The sequence below is a fragment of the Myotis myotis genome, unplaced genomic scaffold (genome assembly GCF_014108235.1).
Source record: "Myotis myotis isolate mMyoMyo1 unplaced genomic scaffold, mMyoMyo1.p scaffold_m19_p_4, whole genome shotgun sequence".
Taxonomy (NCBI): Eukaryota; Metazoa; Chordata; class Mammalia; order Chiroptera; family Vespertilionidae; genus Myotis; species Myotis myotis.
Window position 1 is genome coordinate 125,257,977 of NW_023416346.1, and position 13,362 is coordinate 125,271,338.

The 13,362-nt window shown below is 41.7% G+C and overlaps 1 protein-coding gene across 13 annotated transcripts in view; it reads right to left on the reverse strand.

Moving 5' to 3' along the window:
* Window positions 1-13,362, reverse strand: part of CA5B (carbonic anhydrase 5B) — a 78,978-nt gene that overhangs the window by 62,002 nt on the left and 3,614 nt on the right. For 9 of the 13 annotated variants that reach the window (XM_036303995.1, XM_036303993.1, XM_036303992.1 and 6 more), the window contains exons 3-5: window positions 9,919-10,132; window positions 9,007-9,069; window positions 7,874-8,029 (exon numbers count right to left, since the gene is read on the reverse strand). The gene's annotated coding sequence lies outside the window, so the exon portion shown is untranslated. Of the gene's footprint in view, window positions 1-7,873; window positions 8,030-9,006; window positions 10,133-13,362 lie in introns of all 13 variants that reach the window. The other 4 variants (XM_036304003.1, XM_036304002.1, XM_036303998.1 and 1 more) reach the window with 3 other exon arrangements.

Here is a 13,362-nt window from a genome sequence, read left to right on the forward strand (position 1 = left end):
GATTTACGTGATCCATTCCCCTACTGATGGACATTGAGGTTGTTCCAGTTCTCAGCTCTGAGAAAGAGTTTGACAGAGAACAGTCTCACTGATACAGTTCTCTCTTTCTCTCTCTCTCTGTAAGAGAACTGCTGGTAGCCACATTCTGTTCCAGGAAACACTTCCAGAATGGATGGACCCACAGACACCCCCTGCACTGCCTGGGATTCCAATTCTCTGCATCTTTACCAGCATTTGTTGCTATTGTACTTTTTAATTTTTAGCTACCTGAAGAGCTTAAATGAGTAGCTCATTTTAAAAAATCTTTACATTGTCTGATTATTAATAAGGGCAAAACCATGAATAATTCACATGCTACAGCATTCTACAAAACTGGGGACAATACTTTAGCCAAGCATGCACTTCATTTTGTTCATCTCTGTCTGTATCTTGGGAATGTTTTAAACACACCATTTTGGAGAACAAGCTTGACTGTTTCTGCCAGTAGAGGTCACTTTCCCTCAGCGGTTCTCCACCAATGTCTTCCTCCCTTCCTTCCTCCCTTCCTTCCCTCCTTCCTCCCTTCCTTCCCTCCTTCCTCCCTTCCTTCCTCCCTTCCTTCCCTCCTCCCTCCCTTCCTCTCTCCCTCCCTCCCTCCCTTCCTTCCTCCCTTCCTTCCTCCTTTCCCTTCCTTCCTCCCTTCCTTCCCTCCTCCCTCCCTTCCTCTCTCCCTCCCTCCCTCCCTTCCTTCCTCCCTTCCTTCCTCCTTTCCCTTCCTTCCCTCCTTCCCTCCTTCCTTCCTTCCTTCCTTCCTTCCTTCCTTCCTTCCTTCCTTCCTCCCTCCCTCCCTCCCTCCCTAGCCTCCCTCCCTCCCTCTCTCTCATCTCCTCCCAACCCCCCACCCCCACCCCCTGGAAGAATATTTGACAATGACATTTTTACAATGTGGGTATGCTTCTGGCACCTAGAGGTTAGAGACCAGGGACTCTGCTAAAACCAATGCAGAGGACAGCACCCAACAATTATGTGGCCCCAAATGTTAACAGTGCCAAGCTGGAGAAATTGTGGTGTGGAAGAACCCTATTATATGAATTGGTGCTTAGGTACCTTTCCAGGTAGCTGCCCATGATTACAGGGTAGTGGGGTGGGGGTCGCCAGGGGCTATTGGGTTCCCAATCATTCCTGTTTTTTGGAGATGCAGAGCAGATAGGGCTAGATCAACAAGGGCTAGGTGGTTAAGTGGGCATCAGGGTGCAAGGACAGCATGTGGGGTGTTGGCATATGAGGACCATCTGTGCACTGGATCCTGCACATGCCAGGCCAGTGCCACCTGCACACTATAACCTCACAAAATGCCCCCTGCTCTCTGAGGCCTGGGGAACCTCAGGTTCCCACACTGCTGGCCCCAGGTGTTTGGCTCTAGGCAGAGGGGCCTAGGAGGCCTTGACTTATGTACTTGACATTTAAAGGGATAAAATGTAATCATTTCTACCAGGTTCATAAAGTCACAGAACATTAACAGAAGGGCACATTGCTTCATTATTGAAAAAATGAACATAATACACTTGCATGCTATTTTAAGGAAAAACAATGGATTTACTTTTACTAGTACTAGTAAAGGATTCCTGTTTCATTCTTCTAGAATGGTTGCTAATGTCACTTTTTGCAATTTTGCTCTTAAGGAAATGGTGAAAGCCATTCAGGATTTTATGTTTTAGTACTGACGACGTTGATTTAATATGGACTCACATAATTTTCTTTTTAAAAAATACATATATTTTTTATTGATTTAAGAGAGGAAAGGAGAAGGAGAGAGACAGAAACATCAATGATGAGAGAGAATCATTGATCAGCTGCCTCCTGCACACCCCTCACTGGGGATTGAGCCTGCAACCCAGGCATGTGCCCTTGACCAGAATTGAATCTGGGACCCTTCAGTCTGCAGGCTGACACTCTATCCACTGAACCAAACTGGCTAGGGGAACTCTCACATAATTTTCCATCTTCACTCATTCACGGGTAGATTTGTTCTCTCTGAACACTAATGTCATTTCTCTCTTTTCATTTCTACGGGTAATGTTGGAGTGAAATACATTTTCCACTATAGTTGAAAACATCCAAGTTCAAAACCAGAGCAGCCAAAGGCTCTGGGGAACTGATTATAGTGCTTATCTTTGGAGGCTGGTTCAAGGTGGTGTGACTCAATCTCTCCTTGTGAAAATTATCCTCAAAAGCTCACGTAGAAGGCATTACAATGCTGGGATGGGAGATAGAAAGAAAATAACAGCCCACAATCAATAAAATCCAAGAGTGGGCAACAGATTTTATCCAGATCTGAGAGGTGGACAGCTGAATGGCGAGGACACTAAACCTAATGAGGGAGAACCAGAAGGTTTCTGAGGTCCATATAGGCTAATTATCTTGGGACACAGGGGTGTGGCCAGCTGATGGGTATTGGGGAATGAGATCCCTAAGACTCTCCATTCATTGATGAATTTTTTTGCTAATTCCTTATTTAAGGAATGATACCCAGGTGTATGATTTTGAAAACAGAAAAATTCCTATGGTGAAATTTTCTTAAGGCATTTTACATGATAGAATAACTCTTCAGAGACATCTAACATATCTTAAGGTAGTAACAGCATCACACCGAATAGTCTAATGCCATTGGGTATGGATTTTTTATCATGCATTTTTTTCCAATGTCTACACAATTTCCCACATCCTATCTGCAATAAAACCCAGTGGGTGTCGTTCTGGTTTGAGGCTAATGACCCTGTAGCAAACCAGTCTTCTGTTGGTAAGATATATAGACATAAGTCAATTAGTCATATGGTTTTACTGGTAAATCAACATGTTGATTAGATAAAACCCATTTTCATAGCCACTGAAGACACATCAGTTTCTTTTTCTCATGCATCATGATGTAATGCATTTCATTAGTTAGTAGATATTGGAGATTAGCATATATCAGTGGTGCTCAACTAGGGTGAGTTTGCAATAGACATTAAAGAATGATGAGAAAATTTTGGCTGTCATACTTGGGGTACCACTGGCATTCAATGGGCAGAGTCCAGGAATGCTGTTAAACATCCTACCACAGGGCAGCCTCCCACAACATAACCATTGGTATATTTACTGGGACTAGATAAAATTGATGGAGAATAAACAATTCATGGAGAATAACAACTTAAGGGAAATTGACATTAAAGATGTTTTTAGGATGACTTTCTATTCAATTACATGGTATAAATTTTATTTTTTAAATTAATTAATAAATTTTTAAAAATCCTGACCTGAGGATATTTTTCCATTGAGTTTTTAAAAAATATTTTATTGATTTTTTACAGAGAGGAAGGGAGAGGGATAGAGAATTAGAAACATCGATGAGAGAGAAACATCAATCAGCTGCCTCCTGCACACCTCCTCCTGGGAATGTGCCCGCAACCAAGGTACATGCCCTTGACCGGAATCGAACCTGGGACCTTTCAGTCCGCAGGCCAACGCTCTATCCACTGAGCCAAACTGGTTAGGGCTCCATTGAGTTTTAAAGAGTGGAAGAGAGAAGAGAAAGACAGAGAGAAATATTGATGTGAGAGAAACACATCGATTGGTTGCCTCCCGCACAAGCTCCAACCAGGGCCTGAGCTGGGGAGAAGCCTGCAACCAAGGTACGTGCTCTTGAACAGAATCAAACCCGGGACCCTTCAGTTCCCAGAATGACACTCCATCCACTGAGCCAAACCAGACGGGGCAAGGTATAAATTTTATTAGTTCAAGTTTATTGTGTTCCTTAGGAATGTTTTACAGTTTTCTTGTTAACATTTTATGGTAAGTTCTTTCCAAAGTATTTTAGTTTTTCAATTTCCATTATAAGTTGGGCTCTTCCATCCCTTATATTTTCTAATTGTGATTTTTATACGTCAAAGGAATTGACTTCTATAAATTAATATGGGACTCCACTGATTGTTTCTCTAATATTCTTAATCTTTTATTTTGTCTAACTTTAGTGGCTACTACTGGAATTTAATTCAATTTTATTTACTACCAGTGGCCCGGTGTATGAAATTCATGCACATTAAAAGGGAATTAATTAGCGGAAATATTTTAATATTGCTATTTGCCCTTTCTCTGTAATAGAAGTGTGAGAGATGAAAGGAAATTAGTAGAATGTATATGAAAATAATATATAAATTTATTAATAAAGAGTAATAAAAGGATATAACAGAGGCATGATATAAAAACAAAAACATGATATGAAAACAACAAAAACACGATAGAAGAAGAACAGTGATGCAAACAATGACTGATAAAGTGATCAAACTTATTCTAATATCTCCCTGTACACCACATTGAGTGAAAACACTTTCAGAGTGCTTGAATAATTTCCCTTGTGCTGAAGTATTTAGAACTTTAACTTGAACGTCACATGCTCTTCAAACTCGAGAGAAAGCAACATATAACTGACCATGTGTGAAAATGGGTTCAGGTAGGAACATGCCTACTCTGTCTAGAGTTTGTCCTTGTGATTAATAGTCATCACAAATGCTGGCATCACGGGAAACTGTCATTGAATTAATTTAAATGGGAGGCCAGTGTCAGATGGGGACAAATCAATTCTTGGAATTAGAACAACCTCTCCCTCTGCAGATCCTGTTAATACTTCAGCTTCAATAATTGTAGGTTGTAATCTTTTGATAATAAATCTACTACCATTACAAAGACCCCATTTACTATTAAGATTTCTCAATAGCATGATGATTGCACCCACTTTCAATTTTAATTTATGACACAGCATTCCCGAAGGAGTAACACTATTAAGAAATTCAGGAGAACCAAGATGGCGGCATAGGTTAACGCCGGAGTTTGCTGCTTTGAACAACTACTTCAAAAGTGAAACCAAAAAACGGAAGGGACATCACCCAGAACCACAGGAGCGCTGGCTGAGTGGAAGTCCTACAACTAGGAGGAAAGAGAAACGCATACGGACACTCAGAGGAGGTGCAGTGCTGAAGTCAATTTCTGAGGTGCGGAGTGCGCGAGCGGGCTGGCGGCGGAGGGCGCGGTTGGCGTTTTCAATCGGGAGGGAGTCGCAGACTCTGAGCTCCAGATACAGGGGAGTCTTCAGGGACCCAGACTCAAACGGGAGAAGTGGGACTGTCTGGCTTCGGTCAGAGCGAGTGCAGCTTTCTCTCCGAGCTTTGCAGCGGGTGCTGGGACTCAGAGAGGCAGAGCCCCTGGGGACAGGACTGAGAGCCGCCATAACTGCTCTCTCCAGCCCACTCTGTTGATCCTGTGCTACCCGCCCTGCCCAAGCCCTGCACAGAGGCTTTTGCCGGATAGCCTCAGGCAAAGGCTAGATTAGCACCTCCCTAGAGGACAGAAGTTCTCTCACTGCTGACACAGCTGATTCTCATAGCCACTTGGCCTGGAGGTCAAACCCTCCCTGGAATTAGCTACAACAATCAAGATTTAACTATAAGACTGCGAACAAAGACCACTAGGGGGTGCACCAAGGAAGCATAACAAAATGCGGAGACAAAGAAACAGGACAAAATTGTCAATGGAAGATATAAAGTTCAGAACCACACTTTTAAGGTCTCTCAAGAACTGTTTAGAAGCCGCCGATAAACTTAATGAGATCTACAAGAAAACTAATAAGACCCTCGATCTTATATTGGGGAACCAACTAGAAATTAAGCATACACGGACTGAAATAACGAATATTATACAGACTCCCGACAGCAGACCAGAGGAGCGCAAGAATCAAGTCAATGATTTGAAATGCGAGGAAGCAAAAAACACCCAACCGGAAAAGCAAAATGAAAAAAGAATCCAAAAATGCGAGAAATTCAATGGCAAAATTTTCCTTTCAGCATCATCTGTTGAATCAATGGAATCATCACTCAAATTCGTGTGAAAATCTCCATCGAGTGTACCCAAAATGTCTTCATTTAATTTTTGAATGTGCTCATTTTTTTGACAAAGAATCGCATTTTTTAGATATATTTTTAATATTATCTATAGATATAGTATTTCCAAAGGTAGCTTCAATAATAGATCCATTACAAATCATTTCACAGGGGATTTCAATAATATCCATTCCTAAATGAAAATTGCTATCAAATTTGTCATCTCCAAATTTTACTAACCATCCGCTATAAGAGGAATCCTCTGATCTCATATTTGTTGTAAGAGACAACTTTATGAAACATCCACAAACATCACAGTACTTTAAACTCGTTTGTACTATGGCTAATCACATAGCATGCGGCACAACAGTGAGACATTATCAAAAATCCCCTCCAAGAAGGAGAACTTTCCCACCAAATACAACATTCAAATTCATAATTTCTCTTAGTAATCTGTCTATGGCGTTTATAGCATGACTGGATGCCATGGTGCATTCATCAATAATGAGAAGTTGGGCCTTTTTAATAGGTTTAGCAACTTCACTGTTTATATCAAGTCTAGAAATTGAAGTTTCATTTAATGGAATTGGTCATTTATATTGGGAATGAAAGGTCCTTCCACCTGGAAGTAAATTTGCAGCAATTCCTGTATACGCTGTGGGTAAAACAGTACCACCACGACCTCTAATATAATGTATTAAAACTTTATACAGATACGCAGGTGAATGGGGTTCTTGGCTGGCAGACAACTGACAGCAAACTATCCAACAGGAGGAACGGGGCTCCCTCCTCCCTCCTGTCAGGGTCTGGTTTGAAGGCTGGCCATGCGCCCTGTTGGGCCAGACCCAGAGTTCTACCACGCCATGGCCTTTGCCTCAGCAACCCAGGACTGACTGCCGCTGGGCATTCCTGGCACTCCGAGGGTACGTTCTTCTCTCAGGCCTCGTGGGAAACAGCTCGGGGAGGGCGCAGTCCTTGGCAAGGTGACCCAGGACTCAGTATGTCCACACTCTGAGGGCCGGTTCTTGCCTCAAACCTTGCCCTCATGAGAAACAGCTCAGGGGAGGGCGCAGCCGTCGCCAAGGCGACCCCTGCAGGACTGACTTCCTTCCAGTTGGTTGAGCCTTGGATGTGACAGGTGAACACCCAGGGTTTTTATATAAATAGACGCTAATAATAGTAGGTACCTAATCATATCATTCCTAATACTGAAACATCCTTGCAATACTAAAAATATCCTACACTCGGACAAAGTATATATTTCTTCTGATGCACTCTGGATTCCATTTCAATATTTTATTTAGCTTTCTTTTTTCCTAAACTTTCTTGAGAGATATTGGTCTACTGTTTACTTTTTGGGGGGAATCCCAACATTTAGTGTGTTTTAGTTTCATTGTTACATTGCCTTGAAAAAAAGAATTTGGAAGATTTTGTTATGAAAAAAAATCAATAAAAATCCAATATAAACAAGTAAAAACAGTTTTTATAATTTAGTTGATTTATTAAACAGGATTTTGTATGTTGATACAATACACTAAATTTCTAAAGGAGAAACAAATACCAAGTCTAAACTCCCAACTTAGAATAAAATTTCTATTTAGGCTTTACTGGATTCTGTCTCTACTCTAAGATTCCTTAGTAAAATTTACCTAACTAAAACGTTTTAAACAGCTATTTCCAGCCTTCATTTTTTCTCATTTAAAAGAGTTTTAATTTTTATAGAGACTCTACCCAATGTGTATACAGCAAAATATAGGTCACTGTCAAGAATGAAAGCAAAAAGCTTATGTTCTATGTTTTAACACCTTTCCCTGGTTCACTAAAGCTTTCTAATTCATTCCCAAATTAGACAAGAAGTTAGCACATTTTAATATAAGTGTATAAGCATTGTAAGTTAAAAACTGATCCCAAAGTTTGAGCCCAGGCTTGTTTTGAAGAGGAAAACTAGAATTTCCTTATACAGAAACATGGAAAGAATGTACCTGATCATGATCAACCTCTACAGGCTGCTTCTTAATGATCCAGGTGACAGACTCGGAGAGTGGTGGGGTAGTCAGGGATCCTGAGTAGGTCCAGTAGTCCGGGCAGGTGGGCATCAGGCAGGAAGGGTCGAATGACCCAAATTCCACTATGGTATCCTGGCCAAGAGAAAGGGTCACCAAACTATCATTTCATGGTGATGACAACCACTCAGGAATCAGATGACAAGGCAACAACTCTAGGAGTGTCTGGGGACCAGCCGTGTCCAGAGGAGCTCCTTAGGTTCTCTGGACAGAATCACACATGCCCATGGCTGCAATTAACTCTGTATTTCTGACACTCCTCAGTGGGAACACAGCAGAACCCATTTTCCCCCTCCATTCTAGTGAGTTTCTAGCAGGTGGTCTCCTCTGAATTCTTGGGGGGCATGAGGTGGTGGCTGGTGCACAAATAAGGAGGCTTTCTTTTTCAAAAGCCTAATAGCATCCTCCTTTCTAAAATGCAATGCAAATTAGGAGCTAGGATCCTAGTCAAAGGGGAGTGAGAAAGAAGAAGGAAGGAAAGAGGGGGAGATGGGGAAGGAAAGAGAAAGAGAGCAACATATGGACTTCCAGGGAGCAGCCCCTTTGGGATTCTGAATATTGAACAACTGATCTTGGGGCTGGACAAAGGTATCCGTCCTGAAGGATATGTGTAATTATTATTTAGAGGTGGACAAGCCAAGTTTCTGTCCAACTTTTCTCTGCTTCCTGCCTGAGGGAGGGTAGCTAGAGTCAAGAAGGCTGCTCTACGTGTGTCCACAAGGACTGAGAGGGAGCAGGTGTCGGGAGCAGAGGAGGGTACCATAGTGGAATTTGGGTCTTTCGACCCAGCCTGCCTGATGCCCACCTGCCCGGACTACTGGACCTACTCAGGATCCCTGACTACCCCACCACTCTCCGAGTCCGTCACCTGGATCATTATGTTCCCAAGTCCTCGAATGCTCAGGCCATGGCAGCAAAACCAGTGGCTAGCGCCCACTAACAGAATCCACGGAGGTGAAGTACATCTCCCAATACAAAGGGCCTTGTTAGTGTCTCTAGTCTGAGATTGAAACATAAAATATATTTCAAGTGATTTACAAAAAAAATATTACCTTATGCTTAATTGATGGCAATATATCCACCAATTTTTGTAGCTCCTTAAGATGCTTGTGTAGCTAAAGAACAATAAATAAGAAAACATTAAAACAATTGACATCTCACTTTGTTATGCAATTGTAATAGAATGTGATTTAAAATCAGACCCATGGTGATTACCTAAAAACAATCCCCAGTAGTGAAACTACACTTAAACTGACAATTTAGAATGTTATAAACGTCACTGAATGAAAGCAGATACAAAACAAATGAATAGGTTGTTTGCTGTCAGGCTGGAGCCCACAGTCTACAGGGAAAGGTGTCACCTTCTCCATTTGCTCCCCACTCTGAGCCTCACTGGCATTTGGCCTGCAGAAGCTCCGGAGGCTGAAGCTGTCCAGAAACCTCATTGTAGTAACCATGTTTTCCAGTTTCTGTATCTGATGCTTTGATATCTGACATCTTGCTGAAGTAGAAGGGTGGCCCCTCCCAGGGTTAGCTAATTCCTAGAGAGAACAAACAACTGGGAGTATGCCTTTCATCTGCAAACCAACCAATCCGGAGTCCAGACCCCAGCCACCTCCTTTATAGGGTTCTTAATCTCTGGGTCACTATTCCTCTGCCCTAATCACCCCAGGGCCTGGGACCAGTGAACTATGGACAGCTTCTCTGCCCCAGAACCCACTGAAATTATTCAAAGCACCCAATCCTAAACCTGCTTATGCTGCCTCCCCGATTCTTTCCCATGGACTCCACAATAAAGACTTTTTCCATGTCTTCTTTTTCTCTCACTGCTTCCTGACCATGCCTGGTGCTTTCCCACGTGGCCCTGGCTGGTATGCCAAGGCCTCCTATTTTTAGAGATCTGTGAGTATAACAAAATTCTTCCTTCATGACAGTCATTTCCGTGTCTGTGTGTCTTCCCATACCTGATGAAACCAAATCCTGGGTTTCCTTTAAACATTCAATCTCCAGAGTGGACCCAAGCAGGGAGCTTGCAGGAGGCCTGCACCTGCAGAACCTGCAGGAGCTCAGAGGCCCTGTGCAGAGTGTAGTCCCCAGATTTTCAATCTAGTTCTCCAGTTGCTAGTTGTGTGACCTGGCAGGAAAGCACTTATCCTCCTTGAGCTTCACTTTCTTCACCTGAAAAACAGAGATGACACTATTGCTATCAGAAACCTCTTAGGAACATAAACAAAGTGTATAGGCACACAGCACTCATAAATATTACTCCCTTTTATGTTCATTTTCCCTAGTTGTTTGCCTTTATCTTTTTATTCCATTTAAAACTATTCTTAACTAAGCTCACATTTTAACCATTATTTATTTAGGGTTATTTGCTTTTATCCTTTTACATTAATGCTTACAAATAGAAATATAATGCCAACCACAGAGGTAATTTTAAAGTTTCTAGGAGTCACATTTAAAAAGATTTTTTAAAAGAGAAATTAATTTTTATAACATATTTCACCAAATATATTGAAAATATGGCCATTCATTTCAACATGTAATCAATATGAAAAATTCCTGAGGCAGTTTACACTTTTTTCCATACTTCTTTAAAATCTGTTATCTTACATGTATAGTATACATTAATTTGGAAGCTAAATTTTCATTAGAAATACTTGGCTTGTATTTAGATTTCTATGTGGCGTATATTATATATATATGGCTCTTACATAAATATATATTTATGGCATATATATATATATATATATATATATATAAATTCTTACCCAAGGATATATATGCTTTTATTGATTTGGGGGTGGGGGGAGGGAGGGAGGGAGGGAAGGAGGGAAAGGGAGAGGGGGAGAGAGAGAGAACACGCCAGAGAGGGAGAGCGAGAGAGAAACATCGATGTGAGAGAGAAACATTGACTGGCTGCCTCCTGTAAGCACCCAACTGGGGATCAAACCCACAACCTGGGTATGTGCCGTAACCAGGAATACAACTGGAGACCCGGATGCACTGGATGATGCTACAGCCGAGCCACACAGGCCAGGGCTTACATTACATCTATTGGAAAGCATTACTCTACATGTTTGTTAGCTTTTTCTCCTGTGCCTTGCCCCTGTACTGTACTTTAACTTGAGATGTGCTATTTCCTCATTTAATTAAAGACCTAGTAGGCCTAGAGCTTAGTGCAGGACTGGACACACAAGGACCCTCCAGGTGACTTTGTGAGGATGATCATAGTAAATTATTTTATTAGAGCACCAGGGCTGTAAAAGGCACTTTGATGCTGAACCCAATTAACCTAGCACAGTGGTCGGCAAACTGCGGCTCGCGAGCCACACGCGGCTCTTTGGCCCCTTGAGTGTGGCTCTTCCACAAAATACCACGTGTGGGCACGCACGTACAGTGCGATTGAAACTTCGTGGCCCATGCGCAGAAGTCGGTCTTTTGTGGAAGAGCCACACTCAAGCGGCCAAAGAGCCGCATGTGGCTCGCGAGCCGCAGTTTGCCAACCACTGAATTAGCACATTATCAGCAGAGGAGACTAGAGCCCACACTTCTTGGTGCTCAGTTCATTCAGCCCTATTTGTTAGTTCCCCATAGCTACAGATACCTCTGGGGCTGTTAATATAATCCCAAGGGGCTCTTAACCTGCCCATTGTTTCTCAAGACTACTTGAAAGTTAATGAAAGACAACACAGGCTGGGTGTCCTGACCTAAATTATCTGGGGATTGACAGAATTATTTGTGAAGAAAACATTGTAAAATAAATACAGTACAGTTAAGCCCTCAACATAGTTCTTGGAAACTGCAATTTTAAGCAAAATGACTTATAAGGCAACCAATTTTACTATAGGTTCACTGATATACAGAAATATGCCATAGAAACTTAACTCTTATTCATTATATCCATGAGCCTATGATAATACTGGTTAGTCACAGTTTCCAAGCACCCATCCACGCCTGTAGGTGAGCACTTACTATACTCTTGTTCTCCAAGCATTATTTGTGTTCTTCACAATTAAATGGAGAAATATAGAACAACTTTCTAATAGAGTTCAGTTATAATATCGGCCAGTCCTGTCAGACAGAATGGTTCTTTCCTCTAACAATGGACATTTCCAATATGGTAAGTGCTAGCCACACAATTTTAATAAATTTATATTTACATGTAAATACAGACAGTCCTCGGGTTATATCGGACTTGACGTACGTCGTTTCGTGGTTATGTCACCATCTCCCATTTATTTATATATAAAAAAAGTTCCGTCATTTTGACGTATGCACATATGTGCTTTATGTTTTTTATTATTTATTTACCACAAGTAAAGGTCAGGAGTTATCTTTCTTTTACATTTTTTTACTGTTTCACTTCATTACTGCTGTGTATGTGCTCCATGTGAGTGACACAGGAGCTTATGTAGGTGGGTTCTGACTTATGGCGAAAATCGCATTGTCACGCTGTAGGAACGGATCTCCGATGTAACCCAAGGACCTACTGTACATACATGAAGCTAGTGGCTACATTTATACAGTGCCATTCTATTCCAAGTTGTTCTACAAAGAAATGTTTCTCTTCTAAAAGTAAGGAGATCATGACGTTAAGAATCATTGGACTAGTAACAAAACTGTACTATTTCCACTCTAGATGATAGTCTTTGTATTTCATTAAATTAAGAATTAACATAATTAAATGTATTTTTTATGGTCTAAGATCTCATGCCTAAATTACTTGAATGTGACAATTAGTCTAAATTTCACGGGAAAATACACTAAGTGAAACTGATTTTATTTTCATCGTGGGTAACAGGTGCAAGGATTTTATCTTTATTTTATCATGTTACCAGTCCCCACAGTTAAGACTGTCAACATTTACTGTCTGCTACTTGAGATGACAACAAACAGCAATTTGAGTTTACAGCCAGTGATTAGCTAGCGGGGGGGGGGGGGCAGTGAAGGTAAAGCAGGGAACACAGGGCTCTAGTGAAATGCTGCCTTCTGAAATTGCCGTATCTTCCTCCTTCATTGACAGCTTAATTTGCTTCACCCCATCCTAAAAATGGTCAAAGTGAAACACTTGAGGGAGACACTGAGCCTATGATGATGAGAAAGATGGTGATGAGGATTATAATCCCAGGATCAGAATAGCCACCAACAGGGAGTCCTCTCTGTGGCAGGCACAGCTAAGGACTTGCCAGTTATCTCTGCTAACCTCCAACATTCTTGGGTCACTCCCTCTTGGTCACAAGTGAACTGGGCCTTCTGCTGGGGTACTGAGCTGCCAGAAACAATGAGGATTATCTTTATACCAGGATATAAGCACAAGACATGCTCACTGGCCCAGGGCAGCAGAGACCATCCTGGGTGAAAACAGGGAGGGATGGTGTCATATGACAAAAGCAAAATCAAATGCT